We start from the raw sequence: 13402 nt of genomic DNA, 5'->3' as shown, positions 1-13402 counted from the left end.
ACGCGGACGCGCGCGTTGTAGTACTTTTCAAGTTTGGATTTATATTTGGCCTCGTTAATGGCAGCGTTTTCGCGCCTTTCTTCCAAGAGGTCCAAATCGATCCTGCGTTCCATGTTGTTGTCTAGTTTTTCAATAGCCAACATTCTAGGAGAGGGGAGACCGACTTCTGCGGGGATCACCGCTTCTGAACCGTAGACTAGGCTGAAGGGTGTTTCCCCATTGCTTGTTTTTGGGCTTGTGCGGTGAGCCCATAAGATACTTGGGAGTTCATCGACCCAGCCACGCCTGGCCGTTCCCAACCGTGCCTTGATCCCTTCGACTAGGCTTTTATTGATACTCTCGACTTGGCCGTTCCCTTGCGGGTGTGTGACTGAGGAGAATATGTGCTCAATGTGTAGTTCCTCTAGCCATTTTTGAAATTCGTCGGCAGCGAAGTTGGTGCCGTTATCGGTGACAATGCACATTGGTAATCCGAACCGGCAGATGATGTGTTCCCAAATGAATTTCCTTGTTATCATAGCAGTGGTTGAGGCGAGTGGTTTTGCTTCTACCCATTTGGTGAAGTAATCAACCGCCACTATGATAAATTTAACCGCACCTGGAGCGTCAGGGAAAGGTCCCACAACGTCAATTGCCCATTTCTGAAAGGGCCATGCGGTTGTAACGGGGACTAAGTTGTTTTTTGGCCGCAAGGTTTTTGGAGCATGACGTTGACAGTCGATGCACTTGCGCAACTCTTTGACGGCGTCCAGGTGCATGCCGGGCCAGTAATACCCGGCATTCATGATTTTGGCCACTACCATGCGTGGTCCAGCGTGTATGCCACATATGCCCTCGTGTATCTCTCGAATGAGGTACGTGGCGTCCTGGGGGTTGACGCATCGTAGTAGTGGCCCGAGGTATGACTTGCGGTATAAGATACCGTCTCCCATCTGATAATGGCACGCTTTGTATTGTAGTTTGCGTGCTTCTGATTTGCTTTCGGGAGTCACACCGGATTGTAGATATGCGATAATAGGTGTCATCCATGATGTTGAACCGTATTGAATGACGTTGACTTGGCGCAGGGGTACCGAAGGATTTTGCAGGATTTCGATGCGTATCTCCTTTGCCAAGTGTTGGAAGCTGGTAGATGCAAGTTTTGATAGTGCATCTGCGGACTTGTTTTCGCTTCGATTAATATGGCGAATATTGAATGAAGCGAATTTGGATTTTAGTTGCAGTACTTGCTCGAGGTAGAGGATCATGATATCCCCCTTTGCGGCATAGTCGCCGCGTACCTGGCCTGCAACTAACAAAGAGTCGACGTGGGCTTCCAGATGTTGCACGCCGATTTTGACTGCTAAACGTAGCCCCGCTAACAGAGCCTCATATTCTGCCTCGTTGTTTGTGCTTTTGAATTCGAGGCGGATTGCATATGTGAGTTCTTGGCCGTCGGGGCTGACGAGTCGCAGACCTGCACCCGCTCCTTCATCGTTGGAGGCACCATCTGTGAAGAGTGCCCATGTTTCTGAAGAGGGTGGCGGTGGTGCAGGAGTTTGTGCTTCTTCGCATTCTTGGATGCGATTCACCGGTACTTCGGCGGCGAAATCAGCTAAGATCTGGCCTTTAATTGCGGGGCGCGGTTTATAATGTATCGTGTGCGCGCCCAGCTCGATGGCCCATTTCGCTAATCGCCCAGAGATGTCGGGTTTGGAGAGGATCGGGCCGATCCTGTAATTGGTTAGCACTGTGATGACGTGGTTTACGAAGTAGCGTCGCAACCGTCTTGAAGCGTGCACTAGTGCTAGCACCAATTTCTCCATTATTGAGTACCTTGTCTCTGGGTCATTGAGCATCTTGCTGATGTAGTAGATGGGTGTTTGAACCCCCTTTCGCTCCACAATGAGTACCGCACCCACCGCGTTGTCCGCGGCGGATAGGTATAGTATGAGTGGCTCATCCTTGCGTGGTGCGGTTAAAGTTGGGAGTTGTATCAAACATTCCTTCATTTCCCGGAAGGCCTGTTCGGCCTCTGCGGTCCACTGGAATTGTTCTTTCTTTGAACAGCTCCGCAGGGTCTTGATGAACGGATAAGACTTAGCTGCGTGGTTGGCTAAGAATCTGTTTAGTGCCGCTAGCCTGCCGGCTAGCCGTTGCATATCCTTCATCGATGAAGGCGATGGCATGCGCTCGATCGCCTGGACCTTCTCCGGGTTTACCTTGAATCCATCTTTAGTCACGATGAACCCAAGGAACTTGCCTTCTTCCATTCCAAACGAGCATTTCCCTGGATTGAGCTTTATGTTAACGCTTCGCAGAGTTTGGAATACTCTTTCGATATCTGTGAGCATGGTATCTTCTTCCATGCTCATGACGACCAGGTCGTCCATGTAGATTTCGACACTTTTGCTTATTTGGCCGCGGAAAGTGTCGTTCATCAACTTTTGGTAGGTTGAGCCCGCGTTGCGCAACCCAAACGGCATTTTTGTATAGCAGTAATTTCCGGTGGGAGTCCGGAATGCCGTTTTGTCTTCATCCTCGATTGCCATTTGTACTTGATGGTATCCTTTGTAGCAATCGAGGAAACACTTCCACCTGAATGGTGCGAGATTATCGACCTTTTCGTCGATTTCTGGAAGCGCGTAACAATCCTTGGGGCAGGCTTTGTTAAGGTCTTTGTAATCGACGCACATGCGCCAGCCCCCGGACGATTTTTCTACCATGACTGGGTTGGACAACCAAGTTTGGTATTTAACTTCCCGCAGGATGCCTGCGGAGAGCAGTTCTTCGATCTGCTCTTGCATCGCCTGATTTTTAGCTGACCCAAGGTGGCGTTGGCCTTGGATTGGCTTGATACCTGGCATGGTATTCAAGTGATGTTGCGCAATATCACGTGGGACCCCGGTCATGTCTGCGGGTGTCCACGCGAAGATGTCTTGGTTCCTGAAGAGGAGCTGCTTCAGTTGCGCTTTGGTGGTCGGGGACAAGGCGTGACCCAATGTGACCTTTTGTTCTGGGTATCTCGCGTTGAGAACCCATTTTTCTGGCTGGTCATTAGGGGTGGGCCTTGCGACCTTGGTCGGACGTACTTCGTCCGACATCATGACGTCCCTGCGGGCGTAGATTATCGCGACCCCCGATTCGGTTGGGAAACCAACCGCAGAGTGGGGGACCGACGTAATCATATTGAAATCTCCTTGGGATTCTCTCCCGAGGAGTACGTCATATTTGGAGGTGTGAGGTAAAACCATGAAGTTTACCTCTTCTGTCCTTGTGCGGTTTCCGCTGGAAAGACGCACAGGAAAAGTAATCTGGCCTAGGGGAAAGACAGTTTCCCCTGCGAACCCGGTTAACGGGTAATCTACTGCTTGCAACCGATCTTTGTCCTCCTGGTCGAACTGGTTGAAGCATTGTTCGTAGATTATATCAGATGTACTGCCCGGGTCGATGAATAGACGCTCGGTGCAGTAGTGTGCCAGTTGGCCTGAAATGACGACGGCGCGCCTATCGCGCGGTCCGCCTCGGACTTTTGGAAAGACGACTTGCTCGTCCTTCCAGTCACATTCCGGCCTTCTTGCCGCTTTCCGCGGCCTGCCCTTGCCTCCGTGGATCATGTGGGTGGAAGCCACGTGCATGGTTCGCTTCCCGGAGGAGGTACCTTCGCCGTGAGGGGTAATGCGCTTGGTGGGTTTTTGCCCACCTGGCAAAAGATGTTGCAGTTTCCCCTCCTTTAAGGCGCGCTCAATCTCCAGTCGGAGACTGATGCAGCTGTTGGTGGTGTGGCCCGAGTCCTTGTGGTACTCACAATAGAGTGTGAGGTCCTGATTTTTCTTGGACTTCATTGGTTGGGCCGGTCGCAAGAACTGTGGGTCCGCAAGGAGGACCTCACTTGGCGACATGGTGATCTCGGTCCAGTTGCGGTCCCGAGATTCTTTCTTGGACGCCCGATTGTCTCGGGCGGGGTTGTAGTTCTTTGGGTCGAACGTGTTGTGTCACACCCCAACCGATGGCGGAATCATCGGGGCGCGGCACTGAGCGAAACAGATTGTTCAGAAGTTTCCACAACAACTATCATACAATTCAGTTATATAACACGTCCCATACCGTGTCCCAAATAATAACAAGTTATCATAGAAATCAACTAAACAATATGGGAACTGTTCCGACAACTCAAATTCTTAATTATTACAGACCGAATGTAAATATTGTTTTAAGACTTCTAGACGGCTAACTATAGATCTTACTGACTACAGGTGCCAGTACAAGATCTACAGATAATTATGGCCCTGGAGCAGGTATATGGACACTGTCCTAAGGTCACTGGCTCCTAGAAGCTTATTATTGCCTCGCTTCCCTAGCACGCTAGTAGCTTAAACACCTGTCACATACGTTAAAATAAAAGTCAATACATATAATGTAAAGGTGAGTACACAAGTTTGATATAGCATATAGAGTTCGAAAAGTTTACGCATAACCAAGCACGTACACAAGGGCAAACGATGCATGTAAATTATCAACATGGGACCATCGATACCAATGACTTCAAGTTGACTGTCCGAGACAGTTCGCAATACATGATTACCACCGTAATCCATGCAAGTAATTGTCCTTAGCAACCCCCGTGTGAACGGGTGCTGAGTCCAAACTATAGTACTACGTTGCTAAAGCAGGCAGATAGCACTCCACGTGTAAACATAATAAACAGCAATCATTTAGACAAGTAATACATGCAAATAGGTTAGCGTTCAAATAGTTGGTGTTGTTTGTGGATTTGATAGATTACGTATGTAACACCCAAAAGTGCTGAAAGCAAAAAGGGATCGAGTATACTCACAGTGATTGATGTGGATTGAGAGGAGCACTGAGAATAGGTTAGCCTGAATAGTTCGATAACACAATGATGAGTAACGCGGAAAAAGTAAACAATGTACTTGGATCGAGTAGGCCATTCGATCGGACAGCAGTTCGATCGAGTGGGCTGTTCGATTGGTTTGAAAGTCCGTTCGAACATCCGTTCGATCGGCCGGCTGGCTCGATCGGCTGGTTCCTTCAAGTGGATTGTTTCTTCCTTTGATGAGAAGGATGTGTTTGTGTATGATGGTTTGTACTACCTTTCAGGTTGGCCGATCGAACAGCTGTTCGATCGGTTAGCCCAACCGATCGGTTAGCATTGCATTGTTTTCAAATATGTCACTCGATCGGTTGGCATGCTCGATCGGGTGACATTCCAATGTTTCGAAAAGTCTAAGTGTTTTTAAAGCGTAGTATCTCATGATTCGAGTAGTGATGATCACAATCGAGTGGCTCGATCGATCGAACATCACCTTGTCAATAATACACTTTGAGTTTGAGGGCCTAAGTGCTAGTCGTTCGGTTAGCCTAGCCGATCGGCTGGCGTAGTCGTTCGGTTGGGCTGTTCGATCGAACAGCCTAGCCGTTCGGCCAGCTTCTCGATTCGGTTAACCTATCACTTAACACTTGGTTATTCCCGTTTCTTGGAGTGATTTAAAGATAGTTTGACCACGAGTTGAACCACAAAACTGAAGTCCCCACTTAGCCTACTGACTCGAGCAGGAATCACCCAAACTCGGTCAGAGACGGTTTGGAACCTAAGTTTAACGTTTAACCCGAAATCGGTATATCTCTCGGTAGAACCCGAATCTTGAACCATGTGTTTGTTTAGGTTGATTTATAAATCGGTTCAAGTCTCGTTTTCACCTTTTTGAGTGTAAAAGAGTTGAAAGATAGATGAAAACCCATCTTCCAATCCTTTTCCACCGTGAAATGTTAAGATCTTTGGAAGATTTTAGGTTATTTATGTGGAAATCGGTTAGATCTAGCTTATTCATGGTTGAATGAAGTCAAGAACATGAAGTTCTTGATGAACACCAAGAACATCATGATGACATCACTCAAGAACACCTAGATCTTGGTGATTTCATGGTTGAAATTCAAGTTTTGAAAGATAGAAAGGTGGAGAATCGATTAATGAACAAAAACGTACAAGGATTAGAGCGGAATACTTACCGGTTTGAGAGAAATCTGAGATTTAGTGAGAAGAAGAGGCTGGTCGGTCAGAGCTTTTCCAAAAGTGGAAAGTTTGACAAGGACAGCCCTATTTATAGGCTTCCAAAAGAGGAAAGGGTCAGCTGATCGAACAGCATCCCTGATCGAGCAGCTGTCCGATCGAACAGCCTGTTCGATCGGCTAGCCTGTTCGATCAGGTTGCCCTGTTCGATCGGCTTGCCTGGTTTTGAGTGTTTCGCGACGATTTTTGATATTTCGAGTTCGATGAACGATGATTTGAGAATGATAGAATTTCCTAATCAAATTACTTTTAGTCCCAACTACTATATCTAACATACAAGCATCCTTACAACCTATTTTCAAAGTCGGTTTCGATTGAGTTTGATTCACCTTTGAGTCTTGATTGATTTGATTGATTCACCACACACTTTAACATAAAAGTAAACATGCACAAGTAACACATAAGGCACACACACACGTATAAAAAGTACTAAAATCCCCTCACTTGAGTTTGATGGTTGATTTGATTAACTTGATTATTGATTGATTAGCTTTATTGCATTGTTACTTCCTATCATTCACAGTCGGTCGTTGATTCACAGTTGATTATCGGTCGATTAGTTTGATTATACAACACTTACTCCAAATAATACGAAAATCAAAATGAAACTAAAATGAAATTAATCTTTATTAATCTTTAATTCCAATAACAGTCAACTCTTGACTTTGACTTTTGGAAAACACGGGGTGTTACAGTCTCCCCTCCTTTAGGGAATTTCGTCCCGAAATTAGGCCGAGAACCGTACATCGCCGTGTGATTTTACCAATTTGATGCTTCAGATCTACCTGAACAACTGCGGGTACTTGGCCTTCATGTCACTTTCGAGTTCCCAAGTGAACTTCGCGCCTCGTTTGCCTTCCCATCGTACTTTTACAATAGGGATGCGAGAGCGTCTGAGTTGCTTGGTCTGTCGGTCCATGATTTCGACAGGCTTTTCCACGAAGTGTAGTGTCTCATTGACCTGAAGATCGTCGAGTGGTATTATTGCGTCGTGGTCGGCAACGCATTTTCGAAGGTTTGAAATATGGAAAGTCAGGTGGACATTGCTGAGTTCCTCCGGTAATTCGAGTTTGTAGGCAACTTTACCGATCCTTTCCAGAATCTTAAAAGGTCCAACAAATCGAGGCGCAAGTTTCCCTCTTTTGCCGAATCGGACTACTCCCTTCCAAGGTGATACCTTTAGGAGCACGTAGTCGCCAACTGCAAATTCGCGGGGCCTGCGTCGTTTATCGGCGTACATCTTTTGTCTGTCCCGGGCCTTTACCAAGTTTTCCCTTATCTGGTGGATCTTGTCAGTCGTTTCTTGCAGAATCTCGGGCCCAGTCAATTGTGAATGACCGACCTCGTGCCATACAATAGGCGAGCGACATCTCCTACCATACAAGGCTTCGAAAGGTGCCATTTCGATGCTGGAGTGATAGCTATTATTGTACGAAAATTCGACCAACGGTAGGTGTTTGCTCCAACTACCACCAAAATCAATAACACACGCACGGAGCATGTCTTCAATAGTACGAATCGTTCTTTCAGTCTGCCCGTCGGTTTGCGGGTGGAATGCGGTACTCAAATTCAGCGTCGTACCAAGAGCTGCTTGAAAAGTTTCCCACAATCTCGATGTAAACCGAGCATCGCGATCAGAAATGATGTCTCGAGGCGTACCATGATTCTTAATGATCTCGTCGGTGTAGATTTGAGCTAGCTTGGCCACCTTATAGTCTTCTCGTATTGGCAAAAAGTGGGCTGATTTGGTTAGACGGTCGACTATAACCCAAATACTGTCGTGACCTGATGGCGTGGTCGGAAGCTTAGTTATGAAATCCATAGCTATGCTTTCCCACTTCCATACGGGTATCGGCGGTTGTTCGAGTAAGCCTGAAGGTCTTTGGTGTTCAGCCTTGACTCTTGCACAAGTTAAACAGCTACCAACATATAGAGCAATATCCCTTTTCATCCCAGGCCACCAGTACTTGTAGCGAAGGTCCTGGTACATTTTGTCCGCACCGGGATGAATGGAATATCGGGATTTGTGGGCTTCGTTCATGATGATCTTTCGCAAATCTGTCCTCCTCGGAACCCAGATTCGGTCCAGATAATAGAATATCCCGTTGGCTTTGCTCACGAGCTGAGTTCCATCGTGATAGATTCGTTCTTTCTTCAACGTACGCTCGTTAAAGCAAGCGTGTTGTGCTTCGCGGATGAGAGCTTCGAGGTTATACTGAGCCTGGATGTTTCGAACACCTATCACGTAATTCTTTCTGCTGAGGGCGTCTGCAACTACATTCGCCTTGCCTGGGTGATAACGGATCTCACAGTCGTAGTCATTGAGAAGTTCTACCCATCGGCGTTGACGCATATTGAGTTCTCTCTGGTTAAAGATATGTTGTAGGCTCTTGTGATCGGTGAAGATCGTACACTTTGTACCATACAGGTAGTGTCGCCAAATCTTTAAGGCAAAGACAACTGCGCCTAGCTCGAGGTCATGGGTTGTATAGTTCTTCTCGTGGATTTTGAGCTGTCGAGATGCGTAAGCTATAACCTTGTCTCGTTGCATGAGAACACAGCCAAGTCCAAGGTTTGAAGCATCACAATAGACAACGAAGTCATCGCTTCTGTCCGGCAGTGTAAGAACTGGTGCATGGCACAGCATGTGTTTGAGGGTTTGGAAAGCAGTCTCCTGCGCGGTTCCCCACACAAAAGGCTTGTCTTTATGAGTAAGGGAGGTAAGCGGTACAGCAATCTTTGAGAATCCTTCGATGAATCGCCGGTAGTAACCGGCTAATCCGAGAAAAGAGCGAACTTCTGACGGATTCTTTGGCGTAACCCATCCCTTGACTGCCTCAATCTTTGCAGGATCAACGTGTATACCCCGACTATTCACAATGTGACCCAGAAATTGAACCTCCTCCAACCAGAACTCACACTTGGAGAATTTGGCGTAGAGTTGGTTTCCCTGAAGCAACTCGAGAACCAATCGCAAATGCTGCGCATGTTCGGCCCTCGATCTGGAATAAATCAGGACATCGTCGATAAATACAATGACGAAACGGTCTAAGAACGGTTTACACACGCGATTCATCAGATCCATAAAGACCGCGGGTGCGTTGGTCAAACCAAAAGGCATGACAACAAATTCGTAGTGGCCGTATCGGGTTCGAAAAGCGGTTTTGGGTATGTCCTCCTCTTGAATCCGCAACTGATGGTAGCCTGAACGTAGATCAATCTTGGAGAAACACTGAGCACCTTGTAATTGGTCAAACAGGTCATCGATTCTTGGTAAGGGGTATCGGTTCTTGATGGTCAGCTTGTTCAATTCCCGGTAATCGATGCACATTCGGAACGACCCGTCCTTCTTTTTGACGAAAAGGACTGGTGCGCCCCATGGAGAAGTGCTCGGGCGAATGAAGCCTTTTTCAAGTAACTCTTGGAGTTGGTTTGAGAGTTCTCGCATCTCAGATGGAGCGAGTCGATACGGAGCTTTGGCCACTGGGTTGGCTCCTGGAATAAGGTCGATTCGAAAGTCGATATCATGATTTGGAGGTAATCCAGGAAGATCATCAGGGAACACCTGAGGAAATTCTCGGACAACAGGGACATCCTTGACTTCAACTTTCCTTTTCTTGTCCGTCTCTGCTACAACAATGTTGGCCAAGAAGGCTCGATATTCCTTGCGGAGATATTTGCGAGCTTGAAGACAGGACATGAGCTTGAGATCTTTTGCAGTAGTTTCACCATAAACACATAGAATATCACCACTAGCTAGCACAAAACGAATCATCTTATCGGCACACACAACTTCAGCATGGTTTTCACGAAGAAAGTCCATGCCTACTATGACATCGAAACTTCCGAGCTGCATTGGAATGAGATTAATCGGGAATATATGATTGTTGAGCTCGAGAGTACAATCACGGAGCACAGAATTGACAGCAATAGTTCTTCCGGTAGCGACTTCTACTTCGAAGGGTGACGAAAGATAAGAGCGCTTACGTCTAAGAAGCTTCTCAAATTCAAATGACACAAAGCAGTTATCGGCTCCAGTATCAAACAAACATGATGCATATATACCATTCACAAGGAACGTACCATTGACCACGTTGTTATCAGCTTGAGCCTGGCGTGCGTTGATGTTGAAAGTTCTGGCGTGAGCGGCTTGTTGTTGAGGCTGCTGTTGTTGTTGCTGGGGTTGTTGGGCTTCTTGTTTCACCACCCTGTTCGGGCACCGGTTTGCGAAGTGGTTAGGGTCACCACATGCAAAGCAGGTCCGAACATTGTTTGCCGGGGCCTGTGCAGCTTGAGGAGCTTGAGGAGCAGGTAGCAGGGCTTGGTTAACAGCGGCTTGAGCTTGCGTTTGGCGAGGACCATAGCGGCAATTCGCAGTGAAATGCCCGTAAACATTGCAGTGGACACAGAAACGGCAAGCCACACCCACCGGGTGATGATAAGAACATGTAGCACAGAGTGGGTGGGGGCCGGTGTACGCACGCTTAGCCGGCGGCGCATTGATCACTGGCGCAGTGCGCTGTGGTTGTTGCTGTTGTGGCGGTACTGACTGAAGAGGAGCAGCATTGGTTGCGGCGGCACAACCCTTGTTCTTCTTTCTTCTTCTCGAGGACTTGGAGGCTTGAGCAGTAGGGTTGTCGGTTGATGCGGTAGTAACTTGATGCAACGACTTAGATGGCTTATCCCAGACACCAGCCTTAACTCGCTTGTCGTTAATCTCAGCAGCGAGTAGGTAGGTTTCCTCGATTGATGCGGGTTTGGCGGCGAACACATAATCTGCAACACAATCCGGAAGAGCACGGATGTATTTCTTGATGGTCATCTCGGGAGTCTTGACCTGGTCTGGACAGATAATGCTCAGTTGTTTGAAACGGGCGGTGAGACCAGCGTTGTCGCCCTCCTTCTGCTTGATGGTCCAGAACTCATCCTCCAACTTTTGGCGTTCGTGGGGAGGACAGAACTCGTCTAGCATGATAGCCTTCAGTTCCTCCCACGTCAGCTCGTAGGCAGCGTCGTTCCCGCGCTTGTTCCTTTCGGCTGTCCACCAGTCCAATGCCCGCGACTGGAAGACACCAGTAGCATTGAGAGTTCGAAGATGATCCGGGCATCCGCTTTGACGAAGGGTAACTTCCACAGCGTCAAACCAGTGAAATAAGCCTGTAGGGCCCTCTTCACCGGTGAACTCCTTCGGTCCACATGCCTTAAATTGCTTGAAACTGAACGAAGCTTTGCTGGGTTCAGTGAGGGTTCGGGATTCTTCCGACGACTTGCTGGAGTTTTCGTACACCTCACTGACAGCTTTTGCTACAGACCTCGAGATGAGCTTGGCGAGACGTCGGTCTCTCTTTTCCTGACGGGTAAGGTTTTGGCGGATTCTTGATGATGACGACATGGTCTGCAATAGACATCGCCATAGGACTCAACACAACGAATTCGAATCTCGCACGTCTTAGTTTACTAAAGCTTAGAATCACGTCGCATCTCACGTCACGTAACACATATAATCACATAAGCACATAATCATAGAGGCACATAAGCACAGAAGCAATTAGAGCACATAAGCAATTAAGCAAGTAGAGCACCTAATTTCCTAAACACGTACGCAATTTTATCACAGAGGTAGTCAGAAAACAGAAACCTATAACCACAAGTCGAGTGTCGTTCGTTTTGCGTATCGGATAGCATCACATCGTATTGTCTAACTTAGTCGTATAGCGTAGTAGCATACTGATTTCGTTTAGATCACATCAACAGGGGTTTGAATCGAGATAGGATAGCAACAAAGGTCACGCAGATTGATAACAAATGGAGCAATCAACGAATCTTAAATCACGTAAACAGGTAAATCATATAAAATCAACGAAGCAACACTCAAAATCGGAAAATGGATTGTCTGCGGCTACTAGACTTTGACTAACCATGGCAATTTAACTATTCACAGTTGACTTGTCGTCACTTTCAACTCTAGGGGACATGTTTCTGCCTCGATTCTTGGGCATTATGCATGCGCATTCTAGGCCATACTCGTGAGTTCAGGTCGTTGGAGTCCGTCAATTGCATTGGCGAGATAAAATAAAGTCGGAATAACTGCCAAGGTTAGGGTTTTACCCCTAGCTCAGCAATTTCTTCCTTGTTTTAAGAAAATTTAGAGGAAAGTTTTCATCAAATTACGGGTTTCAGCCCTAATTTGGTATAATTCTCCCCCGTTTGTTGATAGAAATTCGCACAGAATAATTGGCAAAATTTGTAATTTAGGCAGGAATTTGCGGGTTTCACTCCTAATCCCGTCCAAATTACAAAATTTGGCTCGGAGTTCGGATGTAATGATAGAATAGAAGGAAACAACATAAAATAAGCACATAAACTTGGTCTCTTGGTTCCTAACTATAGTCTAGGTCTCTAAGACAGCGATCCGGACTAGATCGTGTCTAACCTAATTCCCTATAGTTATGGCTCTGATACCAATCTGTCACACCCCAACCGATGGCGGAATCATCGGGGCGCGGCACTGAGCGAAACAGATTGTTCAGAAGTTTCCACAACAACTATCATACAATTCAGTTATATAACACGTCCCATACCGTGTCCCAAATAATAACAAGTTATCATAGAAATCAACTAAACAATATGGGAACTGTTCCGACAACTCAAATTCTTAATTATTACAGACCGAATGTAAATATTGTTTTAAGACTTCTAGACGGCTAACTATAGATCTTACTGACTACAGGTGCCAGTACAAGATCTACAGATAATTATGGCCCTGGAGCAGGTATATGGACACTGTCCTAAGGTCACTGGCTCCTAGAAGCTTATTATTGCCTCGCTTCCCTAGCACGCTAGTAGCTTAAACACCTGTCACATACGTTAAAATAAAAGTCAATACATATAATGTAAAGGTGAGTACACAAGTTTGATATAGCATATAGAGTTCGAAAAGTTTACGCATAACCAAGCACGTACACAAGGGCAAACGATGCATGTAAATTATCAACATGGGACCATCGATACCAATGACTTCAAGTTGACTGTCCGAGACAGTTCGCAATACATGATTACCACCGTAATCCATGCAAGTAATTGTCCTTAGCAACCCCCGTGTGAACGGGTGCTGAGTCCAAACTATAGTACTACGTTGCTAAAGCAGGCAGATAGCACTCCACGTGTAAACATAATAAACAGCAATCATTTAGACAAGTAATACATGCAAATAGGTTAGCGTTCAAATAGTTGGTGTTGTTTGTGGATTTGATAGATTACGTATGTAACACCCAAAAGTGCTGAAAGCAAAAAGGGATCGAGTATACTCACAGTGATTGATGTGGATTGAGA

The sequence above is a fragment of the Helianthus annuus genome, chromosome 12, assembly GCF_002127325.2.
Source record: "Helianthus annuus cultivar XRQ/B chromosome 12, HanXRQr2.0-SUNRISE, whole genome shotgun sequence".
In the NCBI taxonomy this organism is placed as follows: Eukaryota; Viridiplantae; Streptophyta; class Magnoliopsida; order Asterales; family Asteraceae; genus Helianthus; species Helianthus annuus.
The sequence above is the reverse complement of the archived record's forward strand: the minus strand, read 5'-3'. Positions refer to the sequence as shown.